A 16339-nucleotide genomic window follows, 5' to 3' on the forward strand; every position below is an offset into this window, starting at 1 on the left:
AGAGAGATCCATACTGTATCAGCCTTCATCCAACATTCCACATACTGTATAGCCAGACAATTCCCACATACCTGTTCAGCCAGACATTCCCCACATACTGTATCAGCCAGACATTCCCCACATACTGTTATCAGCCATCCATCCAGACATTCCCCACATACTGTATCAGCATCCATCAGACATTCCCACATACTGTATCAGCCAGACATTCCCACTACTGTATCAGCCATCCAGACATCCCAAACTATGTATAGCCAGACATTCCCCACATACTGTATCAGCCCATCCATCGACATTCCCCAATACTGTATAGCCTATCACATCCACATACTGTATCAGCCATCCATCCAGAATTCCACATACTGTATCAGCACCACCGACATTCCCCACATACGTATAGCCATCCATCCAGACATTCCCACATACTGTATCAGCCATCCATCCAGACATTCCCCACATACTGTATCAGCCATCCATCCAGACATTCCCACATACTGTATCAGCCATCCATCCAGACATTCCACATATGTATAAGCCATCCATCCAGACATTCCCCACATACTGTATAGCCATCATCCAGCATTCCCCACTACTGTATCAGCCATCCATCCGACATTCCCCACATACTGTATCAGCCATCCATCCAGACATTCCCCACATACTGTATCAGCCCATCCATCCAGACATTCCCCACATACTGTATCAGCCCATCCATCCAGACATTCCCATCATACTGTATCAGCATCTCCTCCAGACATTCCCCACATACTGTATCAGCATCCATCAACATTCCCCAATACTGTAATCACGCCATCCATCCAGCACTTCCCACATACTGTATCCCATCCAGCATTCCCAATCCACCAGACATTCCCCACATTGTATCAGTCATCCATCTCTCATCTGTTTAGTAGCCTATGTTTAGGTGTGGCAGTCTCCATCCCCCTCTGCTGGTGATTCAGATGTGGCAGCAGGCTATGTGGCGTTTGAGACAACTCTGATCAATAATCAAGTTCTAGTGAACCCTGTTACTATGGCTGTGTTTACACAGGAGCCCAATTCTGGCCAACTTATTGGTAAAGACCCTGATCTGATTGGTTAGAAGACCAATTAGTGTAATAAGATCAAATTAGGCTGCCTGTGTAAACGTAGCCTATGAGTGGCTCGCTATAATCCACTGCCTTCCATATCAGAAGCTTGATTCTGTATCTCTGTAGCATTGATCAAAATGATCATGGAAGTCTATCAAGTCATTACACGTCTGAGGATTCCACTTCATATACTACACAACTTTGTACATCTATTATGCGTATATATATTTTCAAAATCCACAAGTCCGTTGTCTTATTTACTTTAAAACTAACAGATTGCGTCCCAATGACGATCTATTCCCAAAATATTGCACTAGTTTTGACCAGAGCACTATGGGGGAATCTGATGCCATTTGGACAGTATCCTTAACGGATGACGTTCCATTATGTATGTTTTTCGCGCCTGATAATTATTTCAGTTTAGTTTGTTCAGGTTTGGCTGAGTTGAGTTTCTGCCTTGTTGAGTAAAGCCTTGTTCAGTTGTTTGAACTCAAACTTAGCAGTTCCGTTGTTGGTTTTCTAATAACTAAAATGAGTTATTATTCAGTTGAGTTAAGTCAAGTTCTGTCCCCGTTGCAGACACTATTCAAGCTGCGTTCAGAGTTGAGGTGTTTTGAGTTGCACGCAAGTCAAAGTTCTGAATTCAGATCCATTGAGTCCAGTTCAGTTTAGCACAGTAACTTTTTCTGTTCAGTTCTGTTGCTTTTTGGGTTCGCTCAGTTTTGTTCAGTCCATGTCGCTTAGAGTTCAGTTCTGTTTCTATTCTGTTGCATTGAGTTCCGTTCCATTCCACCAAAGCGTTCTTTGGTCCTGCCCTGCTGTGTCAGAGTGTGTGTGTGCGTTTTCATTTCAGCTACCTGCGTGAGTCTCTCCCTGCTCAGTTCCGTTATTCGCATCCCCAGCAGTTTCCTGCGTCCATGCCCTGTTGCTGGGCCATCTTGGCAATTCAAACCCATGTGTTTCAGGCACTGGATCACGCTCATTTCCGTCCGGTGATCTGATCCCGTATAGTGGCCAGGTGGGATTACAGTGAGGCCAGGGGCAGCTGTCAATCAGACGCAGAGGACAGCCCCTTGGGAGCGAAGCTGGGGGCAGAGCCTTGTTGGGGGTGGGTTAGGTTGTTGCTATGGGTGTTGTTGTTGGAGGATCTTTGGTGGAGGTTGTTGTCGTGGAGACCACGGTCCCAGCGTTAGGGCTCTGGGGAGGGAGTTCTTTGACTTGGATGTCCATCCAGTAACTATGGTAACAGGGGGAGAGCGGAAAGGAGGTTAGAAATGGGAGAGGTACCGGTCAAGTCACACATTTTTTGGTTTCAAGTTAAGGTTATGATATGTCTAATCTAAGGACCCCTTATGTATGTCTAATCTGAGACCCAGTTATGATATGTCTAATCTGAGACCCAGTTATGATATGTCTAATCTGAGACCCAGTTATGAATATGTATAATCTGAGACCCAGTTATGATATGCTTAATCTAAGACCCAGTTATGATATGTCTAATCTGAGACCAGTTATGATATGTTAATCTAAGACCCAGTTATGATATGTCTAATCTGAGACCCAGTTATGATATGTCTAATCTGAGACCCAGTTATGATATGTCTAATCTAAGACCCAGTTATGATATGTCTAATCTGAGACCCAGTTATGATATGTCTAATCTAAGACCCAGTTATGATATGTTTAATCTGAGACCCAGTTATGATATGTCTAATCTAAGACCCAGTTATGATATGTTTAATCTGACCCAGTTATGATATGTCTAATCTAAGACCCACGTTATGATATGTCTAATCTGAGACCAGTTTATGATATGTCAATCTAAGACCCAGTTATGCATATGTCTAAGACCCAGTTATGATATGTCTAATCTAAGAGGAAGTTAAGATCAGTGACTGTTCACTCACTTCCTGGTGATGACCTCATGGGATAGGCAGGCTGGAGCAAACAGGGCCCTGGCATTCAGAACAGACAGATCAATCAACGTGATCAGAGGAGAGTTAACATTCCACATAAAACGTTAACATTCTTTAGGGAATAAAACAGGAAGTTATGGTATGTATGTGTGTTTGTACATTATTATTGTTTGTGTGTGTGTGTGTGTGTGTGTGTGTGTGTGTGTGTGTGTGTGTGTGTGTGTGTTGTGTGTGTGTGTGTGTGTGGTGTGTGTGTGTGTGTGTGGTGTGTGTGTGTGTGTGTGTGTGTGTGTGTGTGTGTGTGTGTGTGTGTGTTATATCCAATGTGTGTGTGTGTCTTACGGGACGTCTTTGAGTGTGTTCCTCAGCTCGTTGCCCAGATTCTGTATGTATCTCCATTGTCCCTCGTGGACCGGATGACCAGTCAGGTGGATGTTATCTACTGTTAACTGGGCCTCATCAAATAACCACTGGACACAAACACTGGACCTGGAGAGAGAGAGAGGGGTTAGAGGGAGGAAAAAAGAGGAAGGAGAGAGAGAGGGATGAGGGAGAGAGAGGAGGAGAGGGGGGGGCGTTACTTTTAGCTGGGCCTCATCAAATAACACTGGACCTGGAGAGAAAGAGGAGTGCTAGAGAGAGCAGAGAGAGAGAGAGACACACAGAAGAAGACAGAGACACACACAGAAGAAGAGAGAGAGGGAAGAGACAGAGACAGAGTGCTAGAGAGAGAGAGAGAAGAGGGAGAAAGAGAGAGAGAGAGAGAGAAGAGACAGAGACAGATTGCTAGAGGGAGAGGGAGAAAGAGGAGAAAGAGAAGAGAGAGAGTACTAGAAACACTCTCGTACTCTTGAGTGTGGGTAGACTTTATATCCGAAGAAGCAGTTCCACTCCTCTCCTATGTGAGTCTGTCTGCAGCTCTCTGGCACCACACTACCCAGTACCTAGACAGGAAACAGGAAGTATAGTCACAGTTGTCACATGTATGGTCACTCGTTGTCTCTCCCCCTCCCTCCCTCCCTCCTCCTTTTCTCTCCCTCCCTCCCATCCCTCCTTCCTCTTCTTTCTCTCACCTGATTCCTCTCCTGATAGCCTCAGTAGGGTCACAGCTGATGGTGCTGTGACAGTCTGTAGATCTGTACTGCTTGTTATCCAGGAACCAGCAAGAGTCAGCCAGACCCCGGACCTGAATCTCCCTGTGTCCCCGGACTCCAGGTGCTCCGCCACACGGTCCACGTTCAGTAGTACACCTGTACCCCCGCACTGGAGGGAGAGGGAGGAGGGAGGGAGAGGAGTGGGAGGAGGAGGGAGTGGGGAGAGGGAGTGGGAGAGAAAGGGAGAGGGAGTGGGGAGAGAAAGGAGTGGGGAGAGGGAGAGAGAGAGGAGAGAGAGGATAGATAAAACCATTCAGTAATCCAGAGAGGGGAAATAAGGAGAGTTGGAGAGTCCAGAGTGCCAGATTGAGGGAAACAAAAAAAGTAAGTAAAGTAAAAAGGTTGAGACTGTGGTGATTTCATCAGACACACACACAGTGTACTGACCTGCTCCCAGCCAGTAGCAGGACCTTAGCGCTGTCCAGTCCTTTAGTGAGCAGCTCATTAACCACCTCCTTAATGATCACTGAGCCCATGAACGCATAGTCACCTACACAGAGAGAAACATACGCACATACACACAGAGCAACATGAAGACAGGCACAGTAGAACAATGATTGATAGCTTGTTAAACAACGGTGGGGTCTAATCCTGAATGCTGATTGGTTAAAAGCGCATTCCAGCCGGTGTCTATTCCACAAGTTACCACAGCTAAATCTATGATGTTGAAATGTCTATTTACTCTGTTCCATCTGACTGTCCAATCCACTGTCTATCACCCAGCCAGGCAATTTATAAACTTAATCTCCACTACAAAAAGCATCTAGAGATTATCTCACATTTCTTTTTGACTAACATTTAGTTTTCAACAGCGGAGATTTGTAATAAACCTTGCTGTCTGTCTCTCTGACATTTGCAACATTGATATATATAATTCAATCTCCAGCTGTCATAGTAATGAACGCTTCGGGATGGACAGGCAGAAGGTTTTTCTCAGCAGTCAGAATAATGATTAGCATATTTTTGGGTGTATATACAAAGAAATGTTAATAGAAAACAGTTCAAACGAAGTGCAGCTAGTTTGCAGTCTTTCAGGCCTTCAGTTTGAAGTGATTGTGTTAGCTGTGTTGTTGGCTAGCTCCTTGTCTTGTCTCTCTTGTTGGCTAGCTCCTCTGAACACAGTGTCCTGGCCAGAGAACACATTTTCTATGTCAGGTGAAATCGCGCCTCATTAGCTCATTGTTGTGGATGTATCCAAATAAAATGTAGTTGGCTAGCTAGCAAGCAAGAGAACGTTACCAGCCAGTATGGCAACCGAACTGATCGAACGAACGACGGGTCCGCGTCTCTGGCAACCCAACTGACAGGCATTATCAGGAATTATCACTTAAATGTTTTGAATTATTTTAAATAAAATGCATAGTGTTTTTCCAAAGAGGCATCCTATTCACTATAGATGCACTATATACTTGAACTGATGTTCCCTATTTGGTCAGTCTTTGCTGAGCTCCACTCCAGGCATCACTAGAGCAGTATGGGATGAACCTAGAGAGAGAGAGGAGAGAAGATATCATGCTTTCGTTGATTTCAAAAGTATTTAGAACTCAATTTGGGCATGAGGGTCTTGCTATTAAAAAAAATTGATGGAAAGTGGCGTTGGGAGGAAATCACGACATTATAAATCCATGTACACAAACAGTATTCGCGGTTAATATTGGCAAAAAAAACACACACATTTTTTCCACAGGGTCGTGGGGGAGACAGAGGATGCAGTTTTTAAGCCCAACCCTCGTTCAAACAAATATATCACGAATCTGGCCACGGCCACTTAGAACAGTCTGCAGGCAACGGCCTCACCCTACTAGAATCTGAAGTCAAATGTCTTAACTGTTTGTGATGATCTGGTCTTGCTATCCCAACAAGGAGGTCCTAACGCGCAAGCACTAGACTTCTGCACAGATCTGTCAGACCTGGGCCCTTGACACACCTGGGCCGACAGGACCTGGCAACCTGGCCAGACCTGGGCCCTTGACAAACCTGGCCGCTGACAGTAAACTCTCAGTAAGACAAAATAATGGGTTTCCAAAAAAGGTCCAGTTGCCAGCGACCCAAATACAAATATCATCTAGACACCGTTGCCCTAGAGCACAAAAAACTAATACATACCTGGCCTACAACACATTAAGCGCCAGACTTAACTTGCACAAAGCTGTCACGATCTGCAGAGAAAGCCAAGAAGGGCTTCTGATGCCATCAAAAGAAACATAAATTCGACATACCAATTAGGATTATGATAAAATACTTGAATCAGTTATAGAACACATTGCCATTATAATGGTTTGAGGTTTTTTTTTTTTCTTTGGGTCCGCTCACCAAACCAAGATTTCACAAAATGGACCAAACACCAAATTGAGGGACTCTGCATAATATTCTGCAAACATTCGTCCATGTAACAATGCTAAACCTAAATAATGCATGCGAGCAAGATTAGCCGATACCCGCCTATATTATCAAACACATAAAAAGCGTTCAAATTCTACAACCAGCCCCTAAAAGAAGCATTCCCGACCTTCCATAAAAGCCATCACTACAGAGACGATGATACCGGAAGAAGAGTCCCCTAAGAAAGCTGGTCCATGGGGCTCTGTCTCACATAACACAACGAGCCTCCAAAGAGCCCCCAGGACAGCACACATTAGACCCAACCAATCATGCCGAAACACAAAAAGATATTACTTGGGACACATTGGAAAATTAACCCCCAAAAAAACTGTGAGCAAAATAGAATGCTACTTTGGCACCTAAACAGGAGAGTTAACACACGTGACTGACCCAAACTTAAGGAAGCTTTGAACTATGTTACAGACTCAGTGTGCTACATAGCCTGTTCTCTTGAGAGCCAGGTCTGCCTATGGCAGTCTTTCTCAATAGTAAGGCTAATGCTCACTGAGTCTGGTACATAGTCAAAGCTTTCCTTAAGTTTGCGGGTCAGTCACTGTGTTCTGCTGTTTAGGGCAAAATAAAGCAATTCGTAGTTTGCTCAGTTTTTTTGGGGTGTTAATTCTTTCCAATGTGTAAGTATTATCTTTTTGTTTTCTCATGATTTTGGTTGGGTCCTATTGTGTTGCTGTCCTGGGCTCTGTGGGGTCTGTTTGTGTTTTGAACAGAGCCCAGGACACCAGCTTGCTTAGGGGACTCTTCTCCAGGTTTCATCTCTCTGTAGGTGAATGGCTTTGTTATGGAGGTTGGGACATCGCTTTTCCTTTTAGGTGGTTGTGAATTTAACGGCTCTTTTATGGATTTTTGGATATTAGCGGGTTATCGGCCTAACTTCTTGCTCTGCATGCATTATTTTAGTGTTTTACCATTGTACATGGAGGATATGTTTTGCAGAATTATGTATGCAGGTCTCATTTGGTGTTTTTCATTTTTGTTGAATCTTGTTGGTGAGCCGGACCCAGACCTCACAACATAAAGGGCAATGGGTTCTATACTGATTTCAAGTACTTTTTAATGCAGATCCTAATTGGTACTCCGCTCGAAGTCTTTTATGTTTTCTTTTGATGCGCATAGAAGCCTTTCCTTGCTTGTCCTCTCAGATCGCTTCACAGCTTTGTGCAAGTTAAGTCTGGCGCCTTTAAGTGTTTAGGCGAGGTTACTGTATACGTTTTTTGTGTGCTCTACGGCGCAAACCGGTGTCTAGATGGATTTGTATTTGTGGTCCCTGCGCAACGTGCGACCTTTTTTGGAACACAATCTATTTTGTCTTACTGAGATTTACTGCTCAGGGCCCAGGTCTGTCAGGGCCCAGTTCTGGTAGGGCCCCAGGTCTGTCAGGGCCCAGGTGTCGCTCAGGGCCCGAGCGTCTGACAGAATCTGTGCAGAAGATTTACCCGGTGCTGCGCACTTAGGACGCATCCTTGGTTTGGGGATAGAGCACACCCAATCACAGCACAGTAGCATTGCTCAGATTCTAGTAGGTGGAGGCCGGGTGCTGTCCAGAACTGTTCCTGTGGCCGTTGCCAATTCGGTGCACTATATTATATGTTGAAGAAGGCGCTGGGGGCTTACTGCTCCTCTGCACTCTTCACAACCACGACCTGTTGGAAGAAATGTGTGGTGTTTTTTTTGCCAATATTAACGCGCAGACTTGTTTGTGTACATGATTTTTATAATGTTCGTATGTTTCCCTCCCAACGCCACTTTCCCATCAATTTTGTATCAGCAGACCCTCATGCACAAATTGAGTCAAAAAAGCCCTTTTTGGGAAATCAACAAAGCATGAATGATCTGTCTCTCCTCTCTCTCTCTAGGTTCATCCCATACTGCTCTAGTGATGCTGGCGGTGGAACCTCAGAAAAGACTGACCAAGTAACGGGAAACACAGTTCAAGTATATAGTGCACTCTATAGTGAAAATAGGAATGCCTCTTTGGAAAAAATACTGCATCTTTATTTAAAAATAATTCAAAACATTTAAGTGATAATTCCTGATAATGCCTTGTCAGTTGGGTTGCCCAGAGACGCGACCCAGTGTTCGTTCGATCAGTTTCGGTTGCCATATGGCTGGTACGTTCTGATCCCTTGCTGCTAGCTAGCCAATACATTTATTTGGGATACATCACAACAATGAGCTAATGAGGCGCGATTTCACCTGACATAGAAAAATGTGTTCTCTGGCCAAGGAACTGTTTGTTCAGAGCGAGCAGCCAACAACAGAGGAGCTAGCCAACAACAGAGGAGCTAGCACCAAACAGCTAACACAATCACTTCAAACTCGAAGCCTGAAAGACTGCAAACTAGCTGCACTTCGTTCTGAACTGTTTTCTAATTAACATTTCTTTGTATATACACCCACAAAATATGCTAATTCATTATTTCGACTGGCTCGAGAAAACCTTCCTGCCCTGTCCCATCCCGAAGCGTTCAAATTACTATGGGACAGCTGGAGATCGGAATTTTCAGATATTTAAACAATGCTTGCAAATGTCAGAGAGAAAAGACAGCAAGGTTTAATAACAAATCCTCCGCTGTTGAAAAACTAAATGTTAGTCAAAAAGAAATGTGAGAATTAATCTCTAGATGCTTTTTGTAGTGGAGATTAAAGTTTATAAACAATTGCCTGGCTGGGCTGATAAGACAGTGGATTGGACAGTCAGACTGGAACAGGAGTAACATAGACATTTCAACATCATAAGATTAGCTGGTGGTAACTTGTGGATAAAGACACCGGCTGGAATGCGCTTTTAACCATCAGCATTCAGGATTAGACGGCCACCGGTTGTTTAACAAGCTATCAATGCAATGTGTCTACCTGTGGCCTTCTTCATTTTGCTCTGTGGTGTATGTGGCGTATCGCTTCTCTCTGTGTACGGTGACTAGCGTTTCATGGGCTCACGTGATATTTAACGGAGGTGGTAATGAGCTGCTTCACTAAAGGACTGGACAGCGCTAAGGTCCTGCTACTGGCTGGGACAGGTCAGTCACCTGTGTGTGGTGTCTGATGAAGATACCCCAGTCTCAAACCTTTTACTTTACTTACTTTTTTGTTTCTCCTCAATCTGGACTCTGGACCTCTCGCAACCTCCTTATTTCCCTCTCTGGGTTACTGATGTTTTCTACAACTCTCTCTCTCCTCTCTCCCTCTCCCCACTCCCTTTCTTCCCCATCATCTCCTTTCTCTCCCCACTCCCTCTCCACTCCCTCCCTCTCCGCACTCCTCTCTCCTCCCTCCCTCCCTCTCCCCTCCGTGCGGGGGGTACGGTGTACTACTGAACGTGGAACCGTGTGCGGAGCCCCCTGGGAGTCCCGGGGAACAGGGAGATTCAGGTCCGGGGTCGGCTGACTCTTGGATGGTTCCTGGATAACAAGCAGTACAGATCTACAGACTGTCACAGCACGCAATCAGCTGTGACCCTACTGAGGCTATCAGGCAGAGGGAATCGGTGAGAGAAAGAAGAGGGAAGGAGGGATGGGAGGGGAGGGAGAGAAAAGGAGGAGGGAGGGAGGGAGGGGGAGAGACAACGAGTGACCATACGAGTGACAACTGTGACTATACTTCCTGTTTCCTGTCTAGGTACTGGGGTAGTGTGGTGCCAGAGAGCTGCAGACAGACTCACATAGGAGAGGAGTGGAACTGCTTCTTCGGATATAAAGTCTACCCCACACTCAAGAGTACGAGAGTGTTTCTAGTACTCTCTCTCTTCTCTTTCTCCCTCTTTCTCCCTCTCTCCCTCTAGCAATCTGTCTCTGTCTCTTCTCTCTCTCTCTCTTCTCTTTCTCCCTCTTTCTCTCTCTCTCTCTAGCACTCTGTCTCTGTCTCTTCCCTCTCTCTCTTCTTCTGTGTGTGTCTCTGTCTCTTCTTCTGTGTGTCTCTCTCTCTCTCTGTCTCTCTCTAGCACTCCCTCTTTCTCTCCAGGTCCAGTGTTATTTGATGAGGCCCAGCTAAAAGTAGACGCCCCCCCCTCTCCTCCCTCTCTCTCCCTCATCCCTCTCTCTCTCCTTCCTCTTTTTCCCTCCCTCTAACCCCTCTCTCTCTCTCCAGGTCCAGTGTTTGTGGTCCAGTGGTTATTTGATGAGGCCCAGTTAACAGTAGATAACATCCACCTGACTGGTCATCCGGTCCACGAGGGACAATGGAGATACATACAGAATCTGGGCAACGAGCTGAGGAACACACTCAAAGACGTCCCGTAAGCCACACACACACACAGGAATGTACACACACACACACATTGGATAGTACACACAGAGACACACACACACACACAATAATAATAATGTACAAACACACATACATACCATAACTTCCTGTTTTATTCCCTAAAGAATGTTAACGTTTTATGTGGAATGTTAACTCTCCTCTGATCACGTTGATTGATCTGTCTGTTCTGAATGCCAGGGCCCTGTTTGCTCCAGCCTGCCTATCCCATGAGGTCATCACCAGGAAGTGAGTGAACAGTCATGATCTTAACTTCCTCTTAGATTAGACATATCATAACTGGGTCCTTAGACATATCATAATCTGGGTCTTAGATTAGACATATCATAACTGGGTCTCAGATTAGACATCATAACTGGGTCTTAGATTAGACATATCATAACTGGGTCTCAGATTAACATATCATAACTGGGTCTTAGATTAGACATATCATAACTGGGTCTCAGATTAAACATAATACTGGGTCTTAGATTAGATCATATCTCAGTAACTGGGTCTCAGATTAGACATATCATAACTGGGTCTTAGATTAGACATATCATAATGGGTCTCAGATTAGACATATCATAACTGGGTCTAGATTAGACATATCATAATTGGGTCTTAGATTAGACATATCATACTGGGTCTCAGATTAGACATATCATAACTGGGTCTTAGATTAGACATATCATAACTGGGTCTCAGATTAGACATATCATAACTGGGTCTCAGATTAGACATATCAAACTGGGTTCAGATTAGACATATTCATAACTGGGTCTCAGATTAGACATATCATAACTGGGTCTTAGATTAGACATATCATAACTTAACTTGAACCAAAAAATGTGTGACTTGACCGGTACTCTCCCATTTCTAACTCCTTTCGCTCCTCCCTGTTACCATAGTTACTGGATGGCATCCAAGTCAAAGGAACTCCCTCCCAGAGCCCTACATGCGTGGGACCGTGGTCTCCACGACAACAACCTCCACCAAAGATCCTCCAACAACAACACCCATAGCAACAATCCTAACCCACCCCAACAAGGCTCTGCCCCAGCTTCGCCTCCAAGGGGCTGTCCTCTGCGTCTGATTGACAGCTGCCTGGCCTCACTGTAATCCCACCTGTCCCACTATACGGGATCAGATCACCGGACAGGAAATGAGCGTGATCCAGTTCCTGAAACACATGGGTTTGATGTTGCCAAGATGGCCCAGCAACAGGGCATGGACGCAGGGAAACTGCGGGGGATGCTGAATAACGGGAACTGAGCAGGGAGAGACTCACGCAGGTAGCTGAAATGAAAACGCACACACACACTCTGACACAGCGGGCATGGACCAAAGAACGCTTTGGTGGAGATGAACGGAACTCAATGCAACAAGAATAGAACAGAACTGAACTCTAAGCGACAGGACTGAACAAAACTGAGCGAACCCCAAAAGCAACAGAACTGAACAGAAAAGTTACTGTGCTAAACTGAACTGGACTCAATGGATCTGAATTCAGAACTTTGACTTGGTGCAACTCAAAAAACCTCAACTCTGAACGCAGCTTAATAGTGTCTGCAACGGGACAGAACTTGACTAACTCACTGAATAATACCTCATTTTTAGTTATTAGAACACAACAACGGAACTGCTAAGTTTGAGTTCAAACAACTGAACAAGGCTTTACTCAACAAGGCAGAACTCAACTCAGCCAACTGAACAAGAACTAAACTGAAATAATTTATCAGGCGCGAAAAGACTATAAAATGGAACGTCATCCGTTTTAAGGATACTGTCCAAATGGCATCAGATTCCCCCATAGTGCTCTGGTCAAAACTAGTGCAATATTTTGGGAATAGATCGTCATTTGGACGCAATCTGTTAGTTTAAAGTAAATAAGACAACGGACTTGTGGATTTTGAAAATATATATACGCATAATAGATGTACAGTTGTGTATGTATAGAAGTGGAATCCTCAGACTGTAATGACTTGATAGACTTCCATGATCATTTTGATCAATGCTACAGAAGATACAGAATCAAGCTTCTGATATGGAAGGCAGTGGATTATAGCGAGCCACTCATAGGCTACGTTTACACAGGCAGCCTAATTCTGATCTATTTACACTAATTGGTCTTCTAACCAATCAGATCAGGGTCTTTTACCTAATTGGGCCAGAATTGGGCTGCCTGTGTAAACACAGCCATAGTAACAGGGTTCATAGAACTGATTGATTGATCAGAGTTGTCTCAAACGACCAAATAGGCCTGCTACATCTGAACTCACCAGCAGAGGGATGGAGACTGCCACACCTAACAGGCTACTAACAGAGTGAGAGATGGATGACTGATACAGTATGTGGGGAATGCTGGATGGATGATACGTTGGAATGTCTGATGGATGGCTGATACGTATGTGGGGAATGTCGGAGGATGGCTGATACAGTATGTGGGGATGTCTGGATGGATGCTGATACAGTATGTGGGAATGTTGGATGGATGCTATACAGTTGTGGATGTCTGATGGTGGTGATACGGATGGTGGGGAATGTCTGGATGGATGGCTGATACAGTATGTGGGGAATGTCTGGATGGATGGCTGATACAGTATGTGGGAATGTCTGGATGGATGGCTGATACAGTATGTGGGAATGTCTGGATGGATGGCTTATACAGTATGTGGGGAATGTCTGGATGGATGGCTGATACAGTATGTGGGGAATTGTCTGGATGGATGGCGGATACGTATGTTGGGGAATGTCTGGATGGATGGTTGATACAGTATGTGGGGAATGTCTGGATGGATGGTGTATAGTATGTGGGAATGTCTGGATGGATGGCTGATACAGTATGTGGGAATGTCTGGATGGATGGCGATACAGTATGTGGGGATGTCTGGATGGATGGCTTGATACAGTATGTGGGGAATTCTGGATGTTGGCTGATACAGTATGTGGGAATGTCTGGACTGATACAGTATGTGGGGAATGTCTGGATGGATGGCTGATACAGTATGTGGGAATGTCTGGCTGATACAGTATGTGGGGAAAGTCTGGATGGATGGCTGATACAGTATGTGGGGAATGTCTGGATGGATGGCTGATACAGTATGTGGGGAATGTCTGGCTGATACAGTAATTGGGAATGTCTGGCTGAGTACAGTATGTGGGAATGTCTGGCTGATACAGTATGTGGGGAATGTTGGATGATGGCTGATACAGTATGTGGGGAATGTCTGGATGGATGGCTGATACAGATGTGGGGAATGTCGGCTGATCAGTATGTGGGGAATGTGAGATTTATGATATGGCGCCTCTCTACTGGAGATTTTGAGAATTACAAACATTTGTATTCTTGCTGCTTCCAACTCTCCCTCGGTAAATATTACTGACTGGTGCTTTTAGTCCACATATGCTTCTATACAAGGATAATAATGGTTATACTTTAGTGTCTCTAAAAGGCTATGTGATTAACTGTTTGAACTCAACGAAGGGTTGCACATTTTCAGTAACTTTACAAAATGTTCCTGAAATCCCAGTTGGAAGATTCCTGAATCAGGAGGGATAAACAAGAGAATCTGGGAATCTTTAAACAGGATTTCTGGTTGATTTTTGCAACCTAAACTCAAGCTACTTTGGAGTTGATATTTATTGAATAGATGTATCATGTATGAGTACTGTTATACTTCATATGTATTAGTGTATCCTGTATGAGTGTGTTATACTTCATATGTATTAGGTGTATCCTGTATGAGTACTGTTAACTTCATATGTATAGGTGTATCCTGTATGAGTGCTTGTTATACTTCATATGTATTAGGTGTATCCTGTATGAGTGCTGTTATACTTCATTATTAATTGGTGTATCCTGTATGAGTACTGTTATACTTCATATGTATTAGATGTATCCTGTATGAGTGCTGTTCTACTTCATATGTATTAGGTGTACCTGTATGAGTGCTGTTATACTTCATATGTATTAGGTGTATCTGTATGAGTACTGTTATACTCATATGTATTAGATGTATATGAGTGCTGTTCTACTTCATATGTATTAGGTGTATCCTGTATGAGTGCTGTTATATTCATATGTATTAGGTGTATCCTGTAGTGAGTGCTGTTATACTTCATATGTATTAGGTGTGATCCTGTATGAGTGCTGTTCTACTTCATATGTATTAGATGTATCCTGTATGAGTGCTGTTCTACTTCATATGTATTAGATGTAATCTGTATGAGTGCTGTTATACTTCATATTGTATCCTGTATGAGTGCTGTTTATTCATATGTATTAGATGTATCCTGTATGAGTGCTGTTATACTTCATATGTATCCTGTATGAGTGCTGTTATACTTCATATGTATTAGTGTATCCTGTATGAGTGCTGTTATACTTCATATGTATTAGATGTACGTATGAGTGCTGTTATACTTCATATGGTTATCCTGTATGAGTGCTGTTATACTTCATATGTATTAGGTGTATCCTGTATGAGTGCTGTTATACTTCATATGTATTAGATGTATCTTGTATGAGTGCTGTTACTTCATTGTATTAGATGTATCCTGTATGAGTGTGTATACTTCATATTATTAGGTGTATCCTGTATGAGTGCTGTTATACTTCATATGTATTAGATGTACCTGTATGAGTGCTGTTATCCTTCATGTATTAGGTGTATCCTGTATGAGTGCTGTTATACTTCATATGTATTAGTGTATTGTGCGTGTGTTATACTTCATATGTATTAGATGTATCCTGTATGAGTGCTGTTCTACTTCATATGTATTCTGTATGAGTGCCGTTATACTTCATATGTATTTAGATGTATCCTGTATGAGTACTGTTCTTACTTCATATGTATTAGGTGATTCTGTATGAGTGCTGTTATACTTCATATGTATTAGATGTATCTGTATGAGTATGTCTATTTCAAGTATTAGATGTATTCTGTATGAGTGCTGTTATAACTTCATATGTATTAGATGTTCCTGTAGAGTGCTGTTCTACTTCATATGTACCTGTATAAGTACTGTTCTATTTCATATGTTTAGATGTTCCTGTATGAGTGCTGTTCAACTTCATATGTATTAGGTGTATCCTGTATGAGTGCTGTATACTTCATATGTATTAGGTGTATCCTGTATGAGTGCTGTTATACTTCATATGTTTAGGTGTATCCTGTATGATGCTGTTCTACTTCATATGTATGGTGATCCTGTAGAGTACTGTTCTACTTCAATGTATTGATGTATCCTGTCATGAGTGCTGTTATACTTCATATGTATTAGATGTATCCTGTATGATGCTGTTCTACTTCATATGTATCCTTGTATGAGTACTGTTTATACTATATGTTATTAGATTGTATCCTGTATGAGTGCTGTTCTACTTCATTTTTCTGTATGATATGTCATTCTTGTATGGTTATCTGTATCTGTTATACTTCATTGTAATTAGATGTATCCTGATGGTGCTGTTACGCAAGAAAGTGATTCTTTTGAAATATATTTAGCTCTTTTTAATGGTGCTGATTGATGTCTG

At 43.3% G+C, this 16339-nt stretch overlaps 1 long non-coding RNA gene and 2 pseudogenes across 1 annotated transcript; 2 read left to right on the forward strand and 1 right to left on the reverse strand.

Moving 5' to 3' along the window:
- Nucleotides 1–1977: 1977 nt before the first annotated feature.
- On the reverse strand, nucleotides 1978–8019 carry LOC112078795 (palmitoleoyl-protein carboxylesterase notum1a-like; annotated as a pseudogene).
- A 1501-nt stretch (nucleotides 8020–9520) lies between these two features.
- Nucleotides 9521–13139, forward strand: LOC112078796 (palmitoleoyl-protein carboxylesterase notum1a-like; annotated as a pseudogene).
- A 939-nt stretch (nucleotides 13140–14078) lies between these two features.
- Nucleotides 14079–15214, forward strand: LOC139026898 (uncharacterized). The gene is made up of 4 exons (XR_011478845.1): nucleotides 14079–14737; nucleotides 14853–14908; nucleotides 14952–15059; nucleotides 15163–15214. It is a non-coding gene; the product is annotated as an uncharacterized lncRNA (long non-coding RNA).
- The last annotated feature ends 1125 nt before the right edge of the window (nucleotides 15215–16339 follow it).

This window comes from Salvelinus sp. IW2-2015, unplaced genomic scaffold (assembly GCF_002910315.2).
Source record: "Salvelinus sp. IW2-2015 unplaced genomic scaffold, ASM291031v2 Un_scaffold6280, whole genome shotgun sequence".
Taxonomy (NCBI): Eukaryota; Metazoa; Chordata; class Actinopteri; order Salmoniformes; family Salmonidae; genus Salvelinus; species Salvelinus sp. IW2-2015.